The sequence below is a fragment of the Acanthochromis polyacanthus genome, chromosome 17 (assembly GCF_021347895.1).
Source record: "Acanthochromis polyacanthus isolate Apoly-LR-REF ecotype Palm Island chromosome 17, KAUST_Apoly_ChrSc, whole genome shotgun sequence".
NCBI classification, from domain to species: Eukaryota; Metazoa; Chordata; class Actinopteri; family Pomacentridae; genus Acanthochromis; species Acanthochromis polyacanthus.
This window is the reverse complement of record NC_067129.1, coordinates 18,424,867-18,444,008: the sequence shown is the minus strand read 5'-3', so window position 1 is coordinate 18,444,008 and position 19,142 is coordinate 18,424,867. Positions and strand designations below refer to the sequence as shown.

Here is a 19,142-nt window from a genome sequence, read left to right as displayed (position 1 = left end):
ATGATGGTCTGAGGGTCCTCCCCAGGGAAATTTTGTGCATCAAACATTTCCTGCATTCTGAATTTTTATGCACCTATGTGTGCCTTTTGTGCATCATATTATAGTGGAAATCAGTTTTTTATGTAAAGAAAAATAATTAATTCAAACTCCCTTCTTGTAGATATCCGAATGACTGTCTAACTTCTACTGGATGAGCCATTGGATTTGGATGTATGAAACCTGCTTTATTGTTTTGATGTTTTATACTGATGGAAATGTGTTTCTTTTGTCTCAGGATTTCTTGTGTTTCTGTTCTGTAGCTGAACTGAAGACTGACGTCCTGGAATGTGGACACTTTCTCCGCTGCAATTGAAACTTATGATGAACCACGAAGTAGCAGCTATGTGGACAAGGCAATGAAGCCTCACACTGAACAGCCAACCTTGTGAATATTCACCTGCACATGGAGGATTTGTGAGAAGCAGACGGGTGTGAAGTGACACCACAGTGGGCTGTCTGTATTTCACAGTGTACTTTTATCATGCAGACAGTTTGAGCAGAACAACCCAACATCATGTGGAGAATCTCAGAGAGGGTCCACTTCTGCATCGAGGGTTTAATGATGGTGAAAAAAGCTGAAAACAAATCACCATCTGAGTCATGGCCATCAGCTCAGACTCACATAAAACATTGCTGTTGCTGTGGAACATCAGTTTGATGTGTCAGTGACTAATCCACACCAGGATTATTTATAGTGAAGCATTTTTGTTAACTAGTTCATCCACAACTTTATTTTTTCTTCATGCAGTTAGCAGGATTCTATACACAACAGTGTTTGTTGTTTTTATTCTAGTCAGTGTAATTATCACCTGAATCCGACACTCTTCTTGCTCTTACAGAGCTTTATTATTTCTTTGTTCAGCACCAACCAACAGACAGACAGACTAGCTATGAACATAGTGGAGCTTTTATGAGCTAGAGAGCCAGATATTTCTCTTTGTAGTTGGTTGAGACCAAAAACAGAAGTAAAAGAGTGTATGTTGGAGTGATATTGCCAGGTGGACACAAACACTATTCCAGAATGATATATTTAGGTAGCTGCTTCTACAGAAGCATTTTTGGAATCGAAAAAAAGGTTCCCCCGTTTTCCTCAGTTATAGCTAATAACTAGGAAAATCACAGAAAAAAATAATATTGATTTACATTTTTACTGTAACTGTGACTGTATCCAAATATATTTTTTACAAATGGTAATATTTTCTTTTACAATTTGGAACTACAAATGTACAGTTTTCACTGTAATTACATCCAGAAAAAATACAAAATAAGATGATTGTATAGGTTTAAAAAATATTTTTAAAATGATAAATAATAATTTATTATATTTTCAGGTAAATTTAATTTAGCATGTTTGTTATCTTAATATATTATTAAATGCCAATATGATTAGAAACTTAAAACTACACAAAACAATGTTAACTTGAAAATTCATGTTACTCCATCAGTAATGTCTGTCAACTTGACAGTGAAGTGAAGCGGATCAAAGCCACCTGCGTCGTGATTGTCCCGCTGCAGTTTTCCAGGTGCTTTATGGAGAATTGGCGGCTCAGGAAGTGTTTAAAGATGTGAGCGTTTTGTCTTCGGAGTTTGTTTTCCGGGTGAATTAAAACCTTAAACAAGGGAGACACACTTAAACCTCGGCCATGTTTGAAATGTGTATTAACGCCCATTTTTGTCTTTTTACCGGGAGGCAACTTACCAGTCTAGCTATTATAAGTTAGCCAACAAGGTCTGACTTGTGTAACACGGACCAAACTTACGCTAATAAATTGACATGTCCGTCAGTTTTAACACTGTGGACATAATGTAACACTGACCAAACTCCTTGTTAAAGTTGTGGACATAATTTAGGCCTCACAGGACAAGCTCAAACCAACTCCAGTCACAAATCATCAGCTAACTTAACAAGACAGGTAGGCTATTTTACCTCTTTTTGGTCAAGACATTTCCTTTTTTTTTAGTTGTTGGTGTCGACCAGCAATGAAGAATTGTTGTTTGTCCTTTTCACGCTCTTTTCATTTCTTCACGGCTCTGCTGCTGTCCATGCCAAATATACAGGGTCAGGGAAAAGTGAACGTTACGTCGAGGAGGCGCAGCGGTTTGGGTGATACCAAGTATTCGGTGGGGATGTGGGGGGTTACTTTAAGATGATTAAACTTGCTACTGTTTTGTTGGCAAATTATATTAATAATAAAAATCAACAAGATAATTAATGTTTTTATTACATTGGAAAAATGTGATTATATTGTGGGGGTTACATTAGCTGAACGTGATTTTTGCGGGGGTCATGACCCCGGTATCCCCGGTGAAAATTACGCCCTTGATTATATGTGTATAAAGACAAGTAAAGCATTCTATTCTATTCTATTCTATTCTATTCTATTCTATTCTAAAACAACTACACATTGTTATTGTTACTATGGAGTGGGTAAAATGATTTTTGTTCAAAGGTAAACAACATTGCTATGGATTCTATGTTTTCATTTGGTGACTTGAGCATCGTTAGCCATTTTGCGACTGAACTCGGAGAGAGAGCAGCTACTTGATCAAGAACGAAGGAAAACCAGAGCAACCTACAGGACTACGATTTCTTTTTGCTACCAAGACATGGACAAGGTAAGAATATTAATCACTGATACCATTTAAATGTATTTCATGTATTTACTGTTTAAGATTTCAACTTGTTTGTATGCTATCTGCTCGTTAGCATAGACTGTAATGCTCTTTGGCCAACTTGTTAGTGTTAGCTAGCTAAAATATAAAATTCTCCCTGAGTCCAAAATGCACATTTATGTGTAATTATTATTATATAATTATTACTTTTTGCATTCAGTTTTCTTTAATAATTAAGATACAGTGCTCAGTAATGTTATTTTTAATTTTTTAAAGATATGTAGTAGCTTTAATCACATTTCAAATAGTCTCTTTTACTGTCTGATTTTTTTTTATTCTGTTGAATTTAATCTTGATAATACAGTGCTTAAAGTGTTTTTTTTAACTGATTAAGGTATATTGTAGTATTAATCACGTTTCAAATGATCCCTTTTGCTATGTTGTTTTATTCTGTAGGTTTTTTGTGGCATTTCTCACATTTTAAACGGTCTCTTTTGCTGTCTCTGTTTTTATTCTGTTGACTTTAATCTTTAAAATATAGTCCTCAATAATGTTATATTTTAAAAGTGTTTAAGCTATTTTGTGGCAGTAATCACATGCCAAATTTGTCTCTTTTGCCGTCTGATTTTTTAATTCTATTAACTTTAATTTTTTATTATCATCTGGTAACTTTAATCTTTAAAATGTAGTCCTCAATAATAATATTGTTTTGAAGTTGTATTTTTTTAATTATTTTGTACCATTAATCACATGCCAAATTATCCATTTTGCTACGTTTTTTAAATTCTGTTGTCTTTAATATTTAATAATGTTATTGTTCAAATTTTTTAAGGTATTGTGTAATGTATTGTAATCACATTTCAAATTGTTGCTTGTTTTTTGTCTGTTGAACTCAGTTTTTATAATATAGTCTTTAATATTGTTTTTTTTAAGTTTTAAGTTATTTTGCAGCATTCTCACAGTTCAGTCAGAATGTAGGACTAAAGTCACTTTCTGACAAGTGAAGAAGTGCATTATATGATTTGAATTGGTGATGTAAAGCTTTTTAAACAGGTAAAAAAAATGGACTGGTTCAAATTTAGGGCACAGGGCAGATCAAACAATGCAGAGACATCGCCTAAGGACAGCCGCAAAAGAGAAGACTTCTTTCTCACCGTTTTACTCAGATAAAAGTAGTTGTATATGTATATGAACTGGGTAATCAGTTTATAACAGATATACTCTTTTAACTCAACACCCTAATAGAAAATGATCAATAATCACAGTCATGCTTTTTTTCTACATCATGTTTAATAACAGAGTTGTAAAAAGTGTGAAATCAAAAATATGCAATATGAAGATGTTGAAACAGGAAAATGTTTTAAATGCCACAGAAATCCTTCTGTGAAGCACCACCTGCTGTCATGGTTTGATCTGAGCTTTTGCTCCCCAGATATGTGTTGTTTAATGATGTAATTTGAATGTCGTTATGTTTGTGTTAATGGTACTGAAGGTTGTTGTTTTGAAAATTAACACTTTTTTCCTGATAAACTGTCTCCCTCTGTTGCTCTGAGACAGACTGCTGACCTGTCCAGGGTGAACCCTCGCCCTGATTCAGCTGAGATAGGCTCCAGCCCCCCACGATCCAACAGAGGATTGAGTGGTTTATAGATTATGCATAGATGGATGGAATTCTTGATTATTTCAAGAAAAATGCACAAGTTTTTGCTGACTATTAAATAGGTTTGAATAGTAAAACATGGAATGCATTGCTATTATATTTGGATTGGATTTAGTAATGTAACAGATTTGTGGAATATCTTTTTCATTTTAGTCTAATACATCTAATGTATAATTTTTTGACAAACAAACCTTTTGTGCTTGAAATGAAATGACAAATTTCCTCCAATTTCTCCCTTTCTTCCTCTCTCAACTCTCTAACCAGCGAAAGCGGGACAGCAGCCCAGCAGCCCCCCAGGAGCCTCCAGCCCAGCGGCCCTGCACCACCTCTGGCTCTCAGCGTGGAGGCGAGGAACCATCCCGGCCGGAGGTCAGTCGTCCTAAACACTCTGCTGAAATGTGTTTTCACAGACAGCTGCCTCCTGTGAGGATAGCTTACCGTAACTGTAATAAATAAATAAATGACCAAATGAAATCACCAGTCAGTCAGCATTTTTAGACAACAGTGTTTGACCACAAGTTATCTGTCACAGGTACACACTGCCCAGCCAGAAAGGAGCACCAGCCCCCAGCCGTCCACCTCTGGCTCACTGCACTACCCTCCAGACCCTCAGATAAGTTTCATCCCCCTACCGGACACCTCAGAATCAGATTCAGACTATTGTTCCGATTCTGATGTAGAGGGATATGTGGATACTGACTCTGACTCTGATTTCCAGGACGAGAGCAGCTCCAGCCCCCCGATGTCCAACTCTGCTGTGCAGGTGTACCAGCAAGCGAGGACGTCCCAGCGAACCTCCACCCCGGGGGAGGTCAGTAGCACACTGAAATGTCTACTTTGAGACAAGTGAATTTTGTCAAGTTAGTCTATAGTCATTTTTAAAAATACAGGAAAGGACTATTTGAAGAGTGCAATCAGGCTTTTTGAGAGCACAGTGTGTTACAGTCACCACTCGATGGTGTCAGTGACGTTTGCAAGTCATCGTAAACGTGTGTGAAATGTAAAATGTATTCAGGAGCACATGTGTAAATAAGAAGTGCTACAAAATTCAGACCAAGCTGCCTCAATTACGATGTTGTGTTCACTGATCCGAACCAGCGTTCCCCCAAAACTGCCCCAAGAATTCAGCTCAAAACCTTTCCATCTTGTACACACTCTGTCTCCGTTTGCCAGTTTGGACGAAGAAACCGAAAGAGTGTCTTTTAAAAGAACCAACCTGAAGCGGGAGTAGATTATAAAGCCCTCCAGCACTCAGTCTGTATTGATGCAGGTTTTCTGACCACACTCCTCACAAATACAGCGTCTGTTGTTTCCCACAATGGAGGTCCTCCTCCTAATGATTTCAGATTCATGATATGTGTTTGAAAGCAGCATCTATGGAGTAATGTTTTGTTAGAATCGGTGAAATGACAGCAGGGTTATTTTGATACTTAAAGAGCTGGTGAGTCTTTCTGTGTCTTTAACACAGCAGCCACAGACCGAGAAAAGTGTCACCTAAATAAATTCTTCTCCAAGTAAAATGATGAATTTACAAACAGTTTACAAGTTGGCCTACAGTAAAATAATGTCATCTTATTTGTTCTCTGTATTGTATTATCTTCATCTACCACCAGTCTGAAGCAGAAATAATTCAACAAAATAGTGTAGCGTTTGTATTTAAATAGATTTTGATTGCACATTGTTTGATACATTTTCAGTGGGCTCCTAAAGGTTTTTGCTTATTTTTCAACTTAGTAACACTTGTGCTCATTAAGGAAAAACATCCCTGACAACAAACTGTCCCTCACAGGAACCTCCAGGCCAGCCAGGGACGCGCTCCAGACCTGAGCCACCCCCCCCTGGTGTGCAGGATGACAACCCGCTGGTGGTCAGTATTCCACGCTGAACACTGAAAATGTTTCTGCACAGTGAACTGATTTCTGTAAAGGTTTTTAAAATGCGGGAAATAACAGGTTAAAGCACAGCAGTTAACAACAAGCTCCGTGGATGTTTTTATTGCCTCAAGAAAATATGGGTCATGATGTTTCTGCTAGAAAAGCGACACCACGACCTCTCTCCATACAAATGACACATTTTTCAGTGTGAAGCAGCTGAACCCGTTTCTTCCTTTGACCTCTCTGCTCATCTCTCCACAGGATCCATTCAGTCTGTTCAGCCGCTACGGTGTTCGGGTCGAGGAGACAGGAGGCATGCCCATCGTGCACGTCCCATCTCGATTTTCACCCGCCCAGGCTGTTGAGGTACTGTTCTTTGTTCGGACGCTTTGGACTACTTCTCCTTTTAGACCTGAGATGTAGCCTTCCTTTCAGTGTCTAGCTGGTCAGGCATAGTGCACTTAGTGGCATATTCCATCGCCACACACCTTTTACTGTTAGTTTATAGTACTTTCTTCCCCTCTTTATTAGAAATCGCATGTAGAAGTTGTAATGATAAGTTTAGAATCTTTCATGTTAAGGATAGCTCTTACTTTTCCTCCTTTGAAAAAAATAAAAAAGACCAAAAAAAATCTTTACACTGTAGAAACTGTAATGTTAAGGTTAGGACTCTGTAAGTTAAGGATTTCTGAATCTTTCTGCACAGCTCTTTATTTTCCTCCTTTGAAAAACAAAAAAACACCCAAAAAAACCCTTTACTCTGTATAAACACTAATGATAAGGTTAGGACTCTAAGTTAAGGATTTCTCAATCTTTCTGTGCAACTCTTCATTTTCCTCCTTTTGAAAACAAAAAAAGACCAAAAAAAAACCCCTTTACTCTGTAGAAACACTAATGATAAGGTTAGGACTCTGTAAGTTAAGGATTTCTGAGTCTTTCTGCACCGCTCTTCATTTTCCTCCTTTTAAAAACAATAAAGACCAAAAAAAAACTTTACTCTGTAGAAATGATAAGGTTAGGACTCTGTAATTTAAGGATTTCTAAATCTTTCTGTGCAGCTCTTTCTTTTCCTGCTTTTAAAATAAACAGTTTGAAAGTTTGAAAACAGATGGAAAGAGCTTGAAGAGGGTCTTCAGAAATGTTCCATTCAAATCCATTTAAAGCTGTGTTTAGTTTTATTATATTGACTGAAGCACAGAAGGAGAAATTCTTCCATAATCCTCATTTCTAATATTAATTTTACTGTTTCCATCTCCATTTACGATGTGATGAGAAATTAAATTTAAAAATAAGAATTCATAGACCACTTTATACTGTTAGTGTTATGTTTGCATGGAACATTTCAAAAGGGTCAGGGTTCTTCTGCTGCTCCACTGAACATCTAACATGATGGATTGATTGCTTTTTCCGTGTGTGGCTACACCTGTAGCACATTCAGGGATGGTTGTGTTTTTAGTTTCCGGACCCAGCACAGCCCTAGAAAATTTGAAGTTGTTCACTAAAATATCTGTTTGATGCAAACAGTCATTTCCTCTATTTATGAGCCATTTCTTTGTAAAATGTACTTGCAAGCCTTGTGCAAAAAAAATCTGCAAATGTTCGAGGTTCAGTGCAGCAGCAGAGACAGGGTAGGGTGGACCCTCTTCAAGCCCTTTACATCTGAGGAGATTGTAAAAGCAGGATAGACTTTTGGAGGGTCTTCAGGAAATGCTCCATCCAAATAATTTTTCATTGTTAGTATCGTATTTCTTCAAATGACATTTACAATATTTGATTGATTTTTAACATGTAAACAATGAGAGTCATATTAGCATGGAGCATTTCCAAAGGGTTGAGGTTAGGGAGGATCAGACCCTCCTAAAGTCTTTATCCTCTGTTACTCCTGTTACTGTTACTGAGTGATCTACAGAAAATTACAAACAAGTGTTCAGATTAAATAATTTCTGTAAACATTTGTAGACACTGAGGAAAATTCATCCAGATCCTAGAAAATAGAGCAAAGTTTAAAATGTTCCTCAGTAACTGTAACAAATTTTTCTGTGACTATTCAGCAAAGAAATTCTAGTACATATCTGAAGAGATTGTAAAAGCAGGATAGACTTTAGGAGGGTCTTCAGGAAATGCTCCATCCAAATAATTTTTCATTGTTATTGTAATTCTACAAATTACATTTTCAACAATTAATCTATTTTGAACATGTCAACAATGAGAGTCAGATTTGTGTGACTTGGTATGATTCACTCTATTAACTGGTGAGATCTAGAAACTATTTTCTGAAATGAAAACTAATTGTCTAAACAATAAGAGTCATCTTAGGATGGAGCATTTCCAAAGGGTTGAGGTTAGGGAGGGTCAGACCCTCCTAAAGTCTCTATGGTCTTTTACAAATGTTATTACTAGATTTCATCAATGTTAATGATTATTCTTTCTGATGTTTTAACATCTATAAAGAAAAGAATACAGAAAAATTGACAAATCGTGAGGATTTCCTGTTATGTTTTATGTTTTGAGTTTGGTTTGGTTCGGTCCGTCTCTCGTTTTTCTCTTCTCTCTGGTTTCCTTTCAGTGTGATCCTGAAGACGTGGCTCATCTCCCTGCAGCTCATTCCAGATCATCAGCTCCTCCATAAAACCTGGACTTTTCTCTGCTCTGGTCCCAGATTGTTCTGCGCGTTTGGTACAACTGCAACTCTCCTGCTTCTCCGGTCATTCAACTGAGTATTCTCCTTTTAGTGACTCAGAGATTCCTATTTTCCTGACAGTTTGTGCTCTCCTGTGTAGATACTACCTGCTGCTACCTCAGTCCTCCAGAGCTCCAGTGTTTCCTGCGCTCGGCCTTCAGCTCTACCTCGATCACTCCAGCCGTCCACCCCCAAACCAGCCAGTCGTCAACCTCCACTTAACTTTTGTTCAAATAAATCACTCTTTTTACCTTACACCCCTCCATGTTCTCATGTCCACCTTAACTAATGTACATATTTTGATAACAGGACTGTTGAAGCAAGAGATGAGGAGAAGTGCCCAACTGAAATTATGTTTTTATTTTTAAGTGTGTCATTGCAAAGCATTGAAACACACTGATTAGACTGATTACTGCTCCTCGGGATTATTCTTACGGATTCTTCTGACACGATTTTCAGCAACAATCTCATGCCACAGCGTTGAGAATGCTCATACAAATTAAATATCAATTCAGTTAGGGTTTGTAAATATACTGGCTTTTCAAAATAAAATGTACTTCTGTAAATTCCACCTTATGCATGATTATTAGCCGGACATATCAGCCGCAAGGTCCAAAGTGTGAGAAAAAAGTAGCGGCTTATAGTCCGGAAATTACGGTACTATCTACAACTTTTAAGTTGTTTGGAATAAATTTAACATACAAGTGGATTTTAAACAGCTGAATGTAACCAATAATACAAGGGTTTTCTCTAAATTCCACACAAAATGTTAATTTTAATAACTAGTGCAGTTTCAAAATTATTCAACCCCCTAAGGAGCATTCCTTATAAAGACACACAATTGCAAATCAAGTGTGGTTAAGTGTGGTAATTTAATGAAAAAGATAAATATCTTCCTGGATGCTGTGTTATGCTTTGTGAAAGCAGTGTTAATGTAGAGTTAGCTACACACGTGGACAAAATTGTTGGTACCCCTCAGTTAAAGAAGGAAAAACCCACAATTCTCACTGAAATCACTTGAAACTCACAAAAGTAACAATAAATAAAAATGTATTGAAAATTAAATAATCAAAAACAGCCATTACTTTTGAATTGTTGATTAACATAATTATTTAAAAAAACAAACTAATGAAACAGGCCTGGACAAAAATGATGGTACCTATATAAAAGATTGAAAACTATTTGACCAGAGTGACATGATTAACTCAGGTGTGTCATTTAATTGACATCACAGGTGTTTCCAAACTCATAATCAGTCAGTCTGCCTATTTAAAGGGAGACAAGTAGTCACCCTGATGTTTGGTGAAAAGGTGTGTACCACACTGAACATGGACAACAGAAAGCGAAGGAGAGAATTGTCCCAGGACATCCGAAAAAAAATTATAGACAAACATCTTAAAGGTAAAGGCTATAAGACCATCTCTAAACAGCTTGAAGTTCCTGTGACAACAGTGGCTCATATTATTCAGAAGTTCAAGACCCACGGGACAGTGGCCAACCTCCCTGGACGTGGCCGCAAGAGGAAAATTGATGACAAATTGAAGAGACGGATCGTTCGAATTGTATCCAAAGAGCCCAGAGCAACCTCCAAAGAAATTAAAGGTGAACTCCAAGGCCAAGGTACATCAGTGTCAGATCGCACCATTCGTCGTTGTTTGAGCCAAAGTGGACTTCATGGGAGACGACCAAGGAGGACACCACTGCTGAAAAAAACTCATAAAAAAGCGAGACTGGAATTTGCAAAAATGCATGTTGACAAGCCACAAAGCTTCTGGGAGAATGTCCTTTGGACAGATGAGACCAAACTGGAGCTTTTTGGTAAGGCACATCAACTCTATGTTCATAGACTCAAAAACCAAGCATACGAAGAAAAGAACACTGTCCCTACGGTGAAGCATGGAGGAGGCTCAGTAATGTTTTGGGGCTGCTTTGCTGCATCTGGCACAGGGTGTCTTGAAAGTGTGCAAGGTACGATGAAATCTGAAGACTTTCAAGACATTCTGGAGAGAAATGTGCTGCCTAGTGTCAGAAAGCTTGGTCTCAGTCGCAGGTCATGGGTCTTCCAACAGGACAACGATCCAAAACACACAGCCAAAAACACCCAAGAATGGCTGAGAGAAAAGCGTTGGACTATTCTAAAGTGGCCTTCTATGAGCCCAGATCTGAATCCCATTGAACATATGTGGAAGGAGCTGAAACATGCCATTTGGAGAAGACACCCATCAAACCTGAGACAACTGGAGCTGTTTGCTCATGAGGAGTGGGCCAAAATACCTGTTGACAGCTGCAGAACGCTCATTGACAAATACAGAAATCGTTTAATTGCAGTGATTGCCTCAAAAGGTTGTGCAACAATATATTAAGTTATGGGTACCATCATTTTTGTCCAGTCCTATTTCATTAGTTTGTTTTTTTAAATAATTATGTTAATCAACAATTCAAAAGTGATGGCTGATTTCGATTATTTAATTTTCAATAAATTTTTATTTATTGTTACTTTTGTGAGTTTCAAGTGATTTCAGTGAGAATTGTGGGTTTTTCCTTCTTTAACTGAGGGGTACCAACAATTTTGTCCACGTGTGTATACCATGGACAAGGATCACACTCAAAGAATCAGTTTGACATTTTGGAAGGTGCTCCAGAGATCTGTTATTTAGCAGCGACCAAAACCCAGATTTAAAACCGACACTAGCATCCAGCCAGAGTCCTGCTAACAAGCTCACCAAGCTAATCAACACTTGCTACTCCCACTAGCTGTGTAATGTTGTTAGCAGTATGATGTTGGTGAACACTGCTGACATATAGTTTTTGCTTGTTTTATAACTGTGTGAACAGTGAGCATTTTTATACTCAAGTTGACGCGATTTTGTGCAAAGTTGACTCAGTGTGAGTAATTCTATGGTTTAACTGCTGTGCTTGTTGCCAGTTGTTTTTACCAAATGGCTTGAAACGCTGCTCACTGCTGTCCTTGTTTGTACAATTTGTGGCCACAGTGAGCTGAGACTGGTTAAAAGGTTAAGTTAGTGGTCATAGGGATGGTCAGGCATGTGTGCCAGGGTATACCAGCTTGCAAAAAATAAACAGAAATTACTAATGTGTGGCTGTGTAATGCTTTTTTTTTTTTTTTTACGGTATTATGGAAGTATATCCTTGAATTATTGCAGTCAATGTGATGAACAAGATAACTAGTTATGACTGAAGAACTTGTGTGCATACAACATAACTGTATAGTTACCAAAAATAATGCTTAACTGATATATTATCTGTCCTGGTTTAGGTGTGTGTTGCCAAACTTTATTCTGGAAAGTTGTATTGTTTTAAAAAAAATTATCTGACAGGTCATAGCGGCAGGAAGTAGAGATAGGGCTGTTAAGCTGACATGCAGGTGGCATGAAAAAAACATTCAGAAATGCTCCCAACAAGTTATTGTCCTAAAGCAATGTATGGCTCATCTTGGTAAACATTCGAGGAAGAAGGAAATTGTTCCTTGTCCATTCAAATCAGCTGAATCAGTTTTGAACAACACTAGAGTAGATTAAAATACACAGTAGATCAACAATTAAATTGGGAGATTATTTAATAAATGATTACAACTAACTCAATGTCTATTTGGAAACAGAATTGCAGGTTCAGTGGATTTAATGATGTAATTTTCTGTCTCTATAGCTCCTCTCTCACAAATCAGAGGTATTTCATAATGCTGTTTTCTTAGTGACACCTGTTATATAATGTTAGTGTTATATTTGCTCCTCAGTCCGCCGCTCTTATGAAGCTCAACAACTGCTAACAAATTCAGCCAGCCAGCTTCTGTTGGCTATAGCAGCAACAATACTAAAGCAATTCTAAATCAGCAAGATCGCTAACACTGTAGTTCATTATGGTGCAGAGATACAATAAATTACCTCTACTTTTTATTTCCAGTCACACAGTTAGCTAAATAGCTAAACTAACTCCACTGTCATGAAAAACTGATACCATGTCAATAGGAGCAGTCGTATCAGAAAATTTAGATTCTTTGATAAACAGTAATTCTTAAGAAGTCAATTTTTGTGAAAAGAGACTAATGACGTGAAAAAAATAATACTTCAGAATAAGCTGAGTTTCAATAAATTATTTCAAAATGTACTTGTGTTTTGCATACACTATTTCTAATACTTATTTCACAATATAAATAACACATTTAATGTTTGTCTTATATTGAATGCCTGTAGTTAGTATAGTTAAAGCATTTTTTTTCAAATTTTTATACAAATCCATCATCCATCTAAATGGACTGGAACTGTTTCAGGATGTACAGCCTCAGAACATGACTTCCACACACTGGTGTAGTCCAGGGTATTCACCTTATTCAGGAAGTGAGGCAGGGCGGCGCCATTTTTGAGAGCGGCTTCCGGTTGACCGTCTTCGCACTACAACAACATCGAGTCCTCTCGCTACTATAGCTACTCTTAACTGTTCTTTTAAGCGATTTTAACATGTCTGGCATCAATTGCGCTGTCTGTGGGTGCCACAACAACTGGGGAAAGATGAAGGTTTCTCTCTCTCAGAATTTTTTAGAGCACGGAAAGGTTCGATCTGAATGTTGCAGACTAGTTCATGGCTATGTAAACACACAGCTTGCATCGGTCACTGTCAGCGCAGCTACAGCGATTCTACCAAAGTTCAGTTTTCACTAAAGACCTAGCTGTGCCATCGGTGAGGTAAAAAGATACTCTTTGCTATTTTGAAACGTTGTTATGACTGCGGTTTGGTCAGAATCAGTTTTTTGTTGCTCCAGGGAATTAGCATTAGCTTGTGACAGAGCTAATAACACAGTAAACCGCAGGACCTGTTTCAGAAATAACAATAACAACCTCCGTTTGCACAACCACATCATATATACATGAATCAAATAAAGTTTTATTCAAATCAACATACCTTTCATAATATCACAGCAGCGTGACTGCAGGACCGTCCCAACCCAGCGATACAGGAGCATCCCCTGGTCTCCACTACTCCATCAGCTGTCACCAACACCCACGCCATGTGTGAGGAGGTACGAGCCTGACTCAGGCTGACATTAGCTTTAAGAAACGTATATTCCCGTTCTTGATGTAACAGAACAGCGCCGACTTTACCACTGTGCAAATATTGATAGGCTTCAGTGCTCTTATAATTCCTCATAGCCAAGCGATCAACGCCAAGAGACAACACGAAATAGTTAAAAAAATATCGCCATACATGACTTGTGGCCACTTTTTCATGTCATCCTCCCACTCTGTAATAAGTCGCGGATGAGGCAGACTTGATCCATTTCTGTTTTTTAAAGAGGTTTTCGTTTCTTCCCACATCACTTTCTCAGTTGTAAACGCCACCATGACCGAGTTACCGGAAGTGCTCCTCAAAACAGGAAGTCCCGCCCGTTGGAAAATGGGCGGAGCTGAATAAGGTGAATACGGCGTATACCCACTTATTTTTCAGTTAGCATTGCGTATACCCACTTCTAATGCTCCCTGGTGCGCATCATTCAGTAATATCTGTGTGCTAGGTAGCCCTCTTTTCCTTAAGGATGATGAAGCCATGAACAACCCTCCTCTGCCTGTAATTGGCTGGTACATGCTACCTTCACTGATTCGATTGGTTAACTTTAGGGATGAGCCAATCAGAGGCAGAGTAGGGCGGGTCATACAGAGGAAAATTTTGCTAACACCTCTGTGGCACTCCAGTTGATTGACAGGTCTGCTTGAAAGATGCGCGGAAATGCGAGAAAGTCAGAATAAACACCTTTCAAGTGGTACGTATCGAGCGAACCTACTTTTATGGACGATGTAATTCTCAGGTAAGTTTTAAGGTGGTTTCCAAATGAAGCATTGTTTCAAACTACTGGCAACATGACTGCACATTTCAAGGAGAGGATATTTTGTCGCCAGTGGTTAAAGCTGCAGTCAATTCCAGCCATTTTCAGTACAAAAAATCGCTAATATTCTATTTGTAAATAAAAATATGACGAGAAATACAGGGAATATTGGACGCGCATTGCGAGGTGCATTTCCTCGAAAACGACCTATTCGTGGATCATATACCGTCTTCAAGACATATTTTGGACGAAATATTTTACTGGCTTGTTTTGTCTGGATGTCCAAGGTTGGATTATGGCCGTTTTTTGTGGAATATTTTCATCTGTGTGTAATAATGAACCCGGAAATGTGAGTCGCGCTGTGTACGCTGAAGCCGTGTATAGAGAACGGATGGATGGATATTCGTTGTTTGTCGGACAAATGTGTTTATATTACCCGCTGTGGTAATCACATCTGAAAGTGGTTTATACCGGCGGATTCGTGAGAATCTAAGCTTTCCATCGGTGTATAGTGTTTGTATAATCGCGTTTGCAGTTTCAGACATTTAGCAAGTTGCTTATGCAGATCTCAAAGTGTACCGCGGGCGGGACACTGAAGCGTAACTGAAGCGCAACGGGTTAAACTGAGTGTCCGGCCGAGTCTGACTAACGTTTTGAAAGGCTAACGTTACGTTAAGTCTGAAGCTAGCTAGATTGGGATAATGTGGGAAAACCTCTAGGCTGGTAGTTGATTTTTAAGTAAGTAAAAACACAAGAATGGAGACAGGTAGTAAAACAATATTGAGGTTTTATTCATGATGAAATATGAACAAGGATGCACTGTCAACTTCATATTTGAAGTATTTTATTTAAATAAATGTTCAAAAGTAACTGAAACACCATGTTTGCCTCATGATAAATACATGTTACATTAATCCAGTTTGCTTGTGTGACCAGTAATAACTACAAACTGCTCCTAATCAAGTCATGATAATTTTATAATAGTGGGCAAGTAGAAATGACTGAATAAATTGAATAGAGTAGTCTTCTATGTCACTGTTTCTAAAACAGGACGTTTTTCTGGACTAATTAAAAAAAGGTGAAAATTAAGAGTATACCCACTTCTCCAGGGACCTCCACAACACTGCTTCCACAGTACACTAAATTAAAATGTCAGTGAAAAACAACATGTTGCTGCTGATCATGTTCTGTCAATGAGATTTTCTTGACAGTTGTTTGAAGTCGTTATGCAATGGTTTATAAAAATGGAAACTTATTCTAAACGCTCATTTTAAGCAATGATCAAAAAACACTCTTTTTATTTGTCTGTTTGTTCCTTGTTTGTTGTGTTTTGGGGAGCTTTTGTTTGATCAGATCAAAGTAGAATTTGCTTGTATTACATCTGTGCACTTGAAAGGCTTCATCATCACGGCTTGACCCGTATCTGGCAGCGTTCCTCCAGCTGTGCCGCTGCTAACATCAGGAAATTTTGTTTCCATGGTGGTGTGTGCTAGCTCTGCAACAATGTTTAGGTAGGTGGTACCTGTCAAAGTAACGTATCAGGACCCAAGTTTTCCCAGCAGAACATTGCATTGTGACTAGATGATCAATGTTACTTGTCTGTGGTTTTAATGCTGTGGCTGATCTGTGTTTGTCTTACATTTTATATTTTCACCATGCATATCTAGATGCCTGTACCATTAAAAATGAAAACCTCAACCTGCTAACCTGAAAAAATCCTGTCCTTCTCAGACATTCATGAACACAAACACATGTTTTTGTCTATTTTTTTAATCTGCCTTCCTTCCTTTTTATTTATTCTTGTAGTTGTCATGATTTAGCTGGTTAGGGGATGGGAAGGAATACTGAATGATACATGTTTTTTAAAGTCAAGTTATTTATTTACAAGCTTTGGCATTTTACAAAAACAACCGAGTGAGGCAAACTACAAGGGGAAAGTAGCTTGCTTTGTTGTTAAGTCAGTGAAAAATGAAAATAAACCTTACTAGACCTATTTCAAAACCCATAGGACAGTCAAACAGCATTCCTGCTCTTACTGTTGCTGAACACAGAAAGGCTGACTGTGTGCAGGTCGGTGTCACTGACTGGCCTGCTCCGGTCCTCTGGTAATTATAACCGAGTACCTCCATAGCAGCACAACAGGGTTATCACAGAAGCTATACATCAAAAGTACAACAAGAGACACTTTTTCATGCTGCTCTTGTTAAATAACACCTGAAGTGTATGCCAAACTCATCAGCTTTTGTGTCTTTCCAGCACCCAATTAGATCTTGTGAACTGGAGGGCTGGACTGGGTGCTGTTTCAGTCAGGATCCTCGGTGCATCGGGCAGAAGGTGAGAAGGTGGATGAGCCACGCCTCAGGAGATGGATGCCAAATGTGTGCATTGTCAGATGGTCCTTCCATGGATGGTGGTTTTCTGTGAGCTATTTCCAAATACTACAGCTTCAGTGGACTTGCAACAGCATTGGACGACACATCCTAATCAGCATGTACATCAAGCACCATGAAGGAAGGTAAGGTCATTCCATGAACTGAGTTTTCAAAATACACCAGGCTTATTTCGATTAGTCTGATTTAGGGCCACAGCTATGGATGGATGTCCGTCCATGTTCAGGGCTCCACCCAGACAATTATTTCTGTTGCATTGCGTGCTCACTTCTGCTTTTGATGCCATAACGTGCTTAGACGATTAATTTCAATAGTTGCAGTCATTGTTGGTCATTAGATGTTGGATTCTTCACATTTTTTAATACTAGACACTGCTAGGTGGACATAAACATAGCCACCCTTTTTCTTCCATATACATTCTTTATATGGAAACGGAGGAATCAACAGCTTGTTATAAAAGAGTCTGCAAATGAAGAAGATGCTGAAAGCCCAACTGCTGAGGTCAGCTGGAGGGGCAGTGGCAATAGGGATGGTAATGGCCTACAGGGAGTGACACTATTTTGGTGCTAATATTAGCTTCAGTTAGCTTAAATTGGATAGCCTTACCAGTGACAATGACGAGAAAGGAAACATTTTGACCTTTGAGGTCAGCCAGCTAACCACTAGCTACTTTAAATTAAACTAGCACACCCTTTTAAGCACTTTTGGCTATATTTGGATGGCAAATGTTTCTACACATTAGTTCACCAGAAGTGTATAGGTACAGTTTAACAACAGTGACTGGCTTTCAGGTTTTAGTTGATGCATCTCAAGTTTGACAGAGGTTGTTGGCTTGGATGGTAAATAGTGTGTCTTATTGTCATTTATCAGAGAGATTCCCAAAAGCTGTGCTGTTACTGATTCATCAGTATGCTTAGAGCAAGTCGCTCTGTCTCCTTTGATGTTCTTCTGCACTGATATTTTTCATCTTTCACTGATTAAATCCTAATTGACACATGTAAATGATGAGTGATGCTTTGCATTTATACAATGCAGCCTTCTAATATATATAGTATAGATGGGTGCATTTGTTTTTTCTTTTTTCTTGTAATCTTGAATGAATTTCACACAAATGTAGTATGCTTCTGCTATGTGATTAATTGATGGTCACATCCATGTTATATTACATAAGACAGAAGCTAAAGTTTGCATTACTCTGCAATAGTGCACTTTCTTCAGGTTTACATTGTGCAAAACAGGGGAAATATTGTTTGTATGGTAAGCACTTAAAGTAGCTTTTGATGCTGTGATTTTGGGTTGTGGGGCTCTCAGTAATTTGAATTTTTTAATTTAACAATAGTGAAGCTTCATGAGATTAAACACAATTTAAAGGAATTAGACTGATTGTCAAACATATTATGAGTTGAAATGAGCTCTGGGAACATCCGTGTCTTCTCTGAAAGATTATGGATCTGTTAATCACTTTAAAGCTGTAGCATGCACTCTTGTGTTTAAGGATAAAAGCTCAGAAGAATTTTGTTTATTGGACTTAAATGGCAAACACAGTGCTCAGCAATCCAAATTCTTATTTTCTGGCACTGGTAATTTTCCTTTGCCGCTACCTAAAACTACTTTGGAGGGAACATCACAACTTTCCCTGTGCATGCCTGCTTTGTGTCTTGTTGCTGTCATGAAAGAAATTATTGTTGCAGTAGTATTGGTATCTTAAAATCATATACACCATTTGAAATGTGAGGCTTTATGCTTTTAAACAATATAATATAGTTTTCCATGCCAATACAGTGAGAGGATTGTTACTTTGTCTGTATTTAGGCCGCTGAGTGTTAAAAGGTTAATAAATGTGATGTATTCAGTGAGTGTGGACAACCTCTAGTCCTTTTTTTTTTAAAATAGCAGAAATATTGCTTCTCAGTAAACCTCCAAGTGGCTGAATGAATGTATGTAATTGATAAAGTGAAGCATCATTTAATTTTCTGTAAAGACTCACTTTTTACCATTAATTTCATCACTAACTGTTTTGCGAATCAGTTTGAGTTTATAATGAAATTAG

General features: G+C 38.0%; 1 long non-coding RNA gene across 1 annotated transcript; it reads left to right on the top strand.

Annotated features, from left to right (window-relative positions):
• The first annotated feature begins 8,110 nt into the window (after nt 1-8,110).
• On the top strand, nt 8,111-9,121 carry LOC127530509 (uncharacterized). The gene is made up of 2 exons (XR_007937090.1): nt 8,111-8,862; nt 8,967-9,121. It is a non-coding gene; the product is annotated as an uncharacterized LOC127530509 (long non-coding RNA).
• The last annotated feature ends 10,021 nt before the right edge of the window (nt 9,122-19,142 follow it).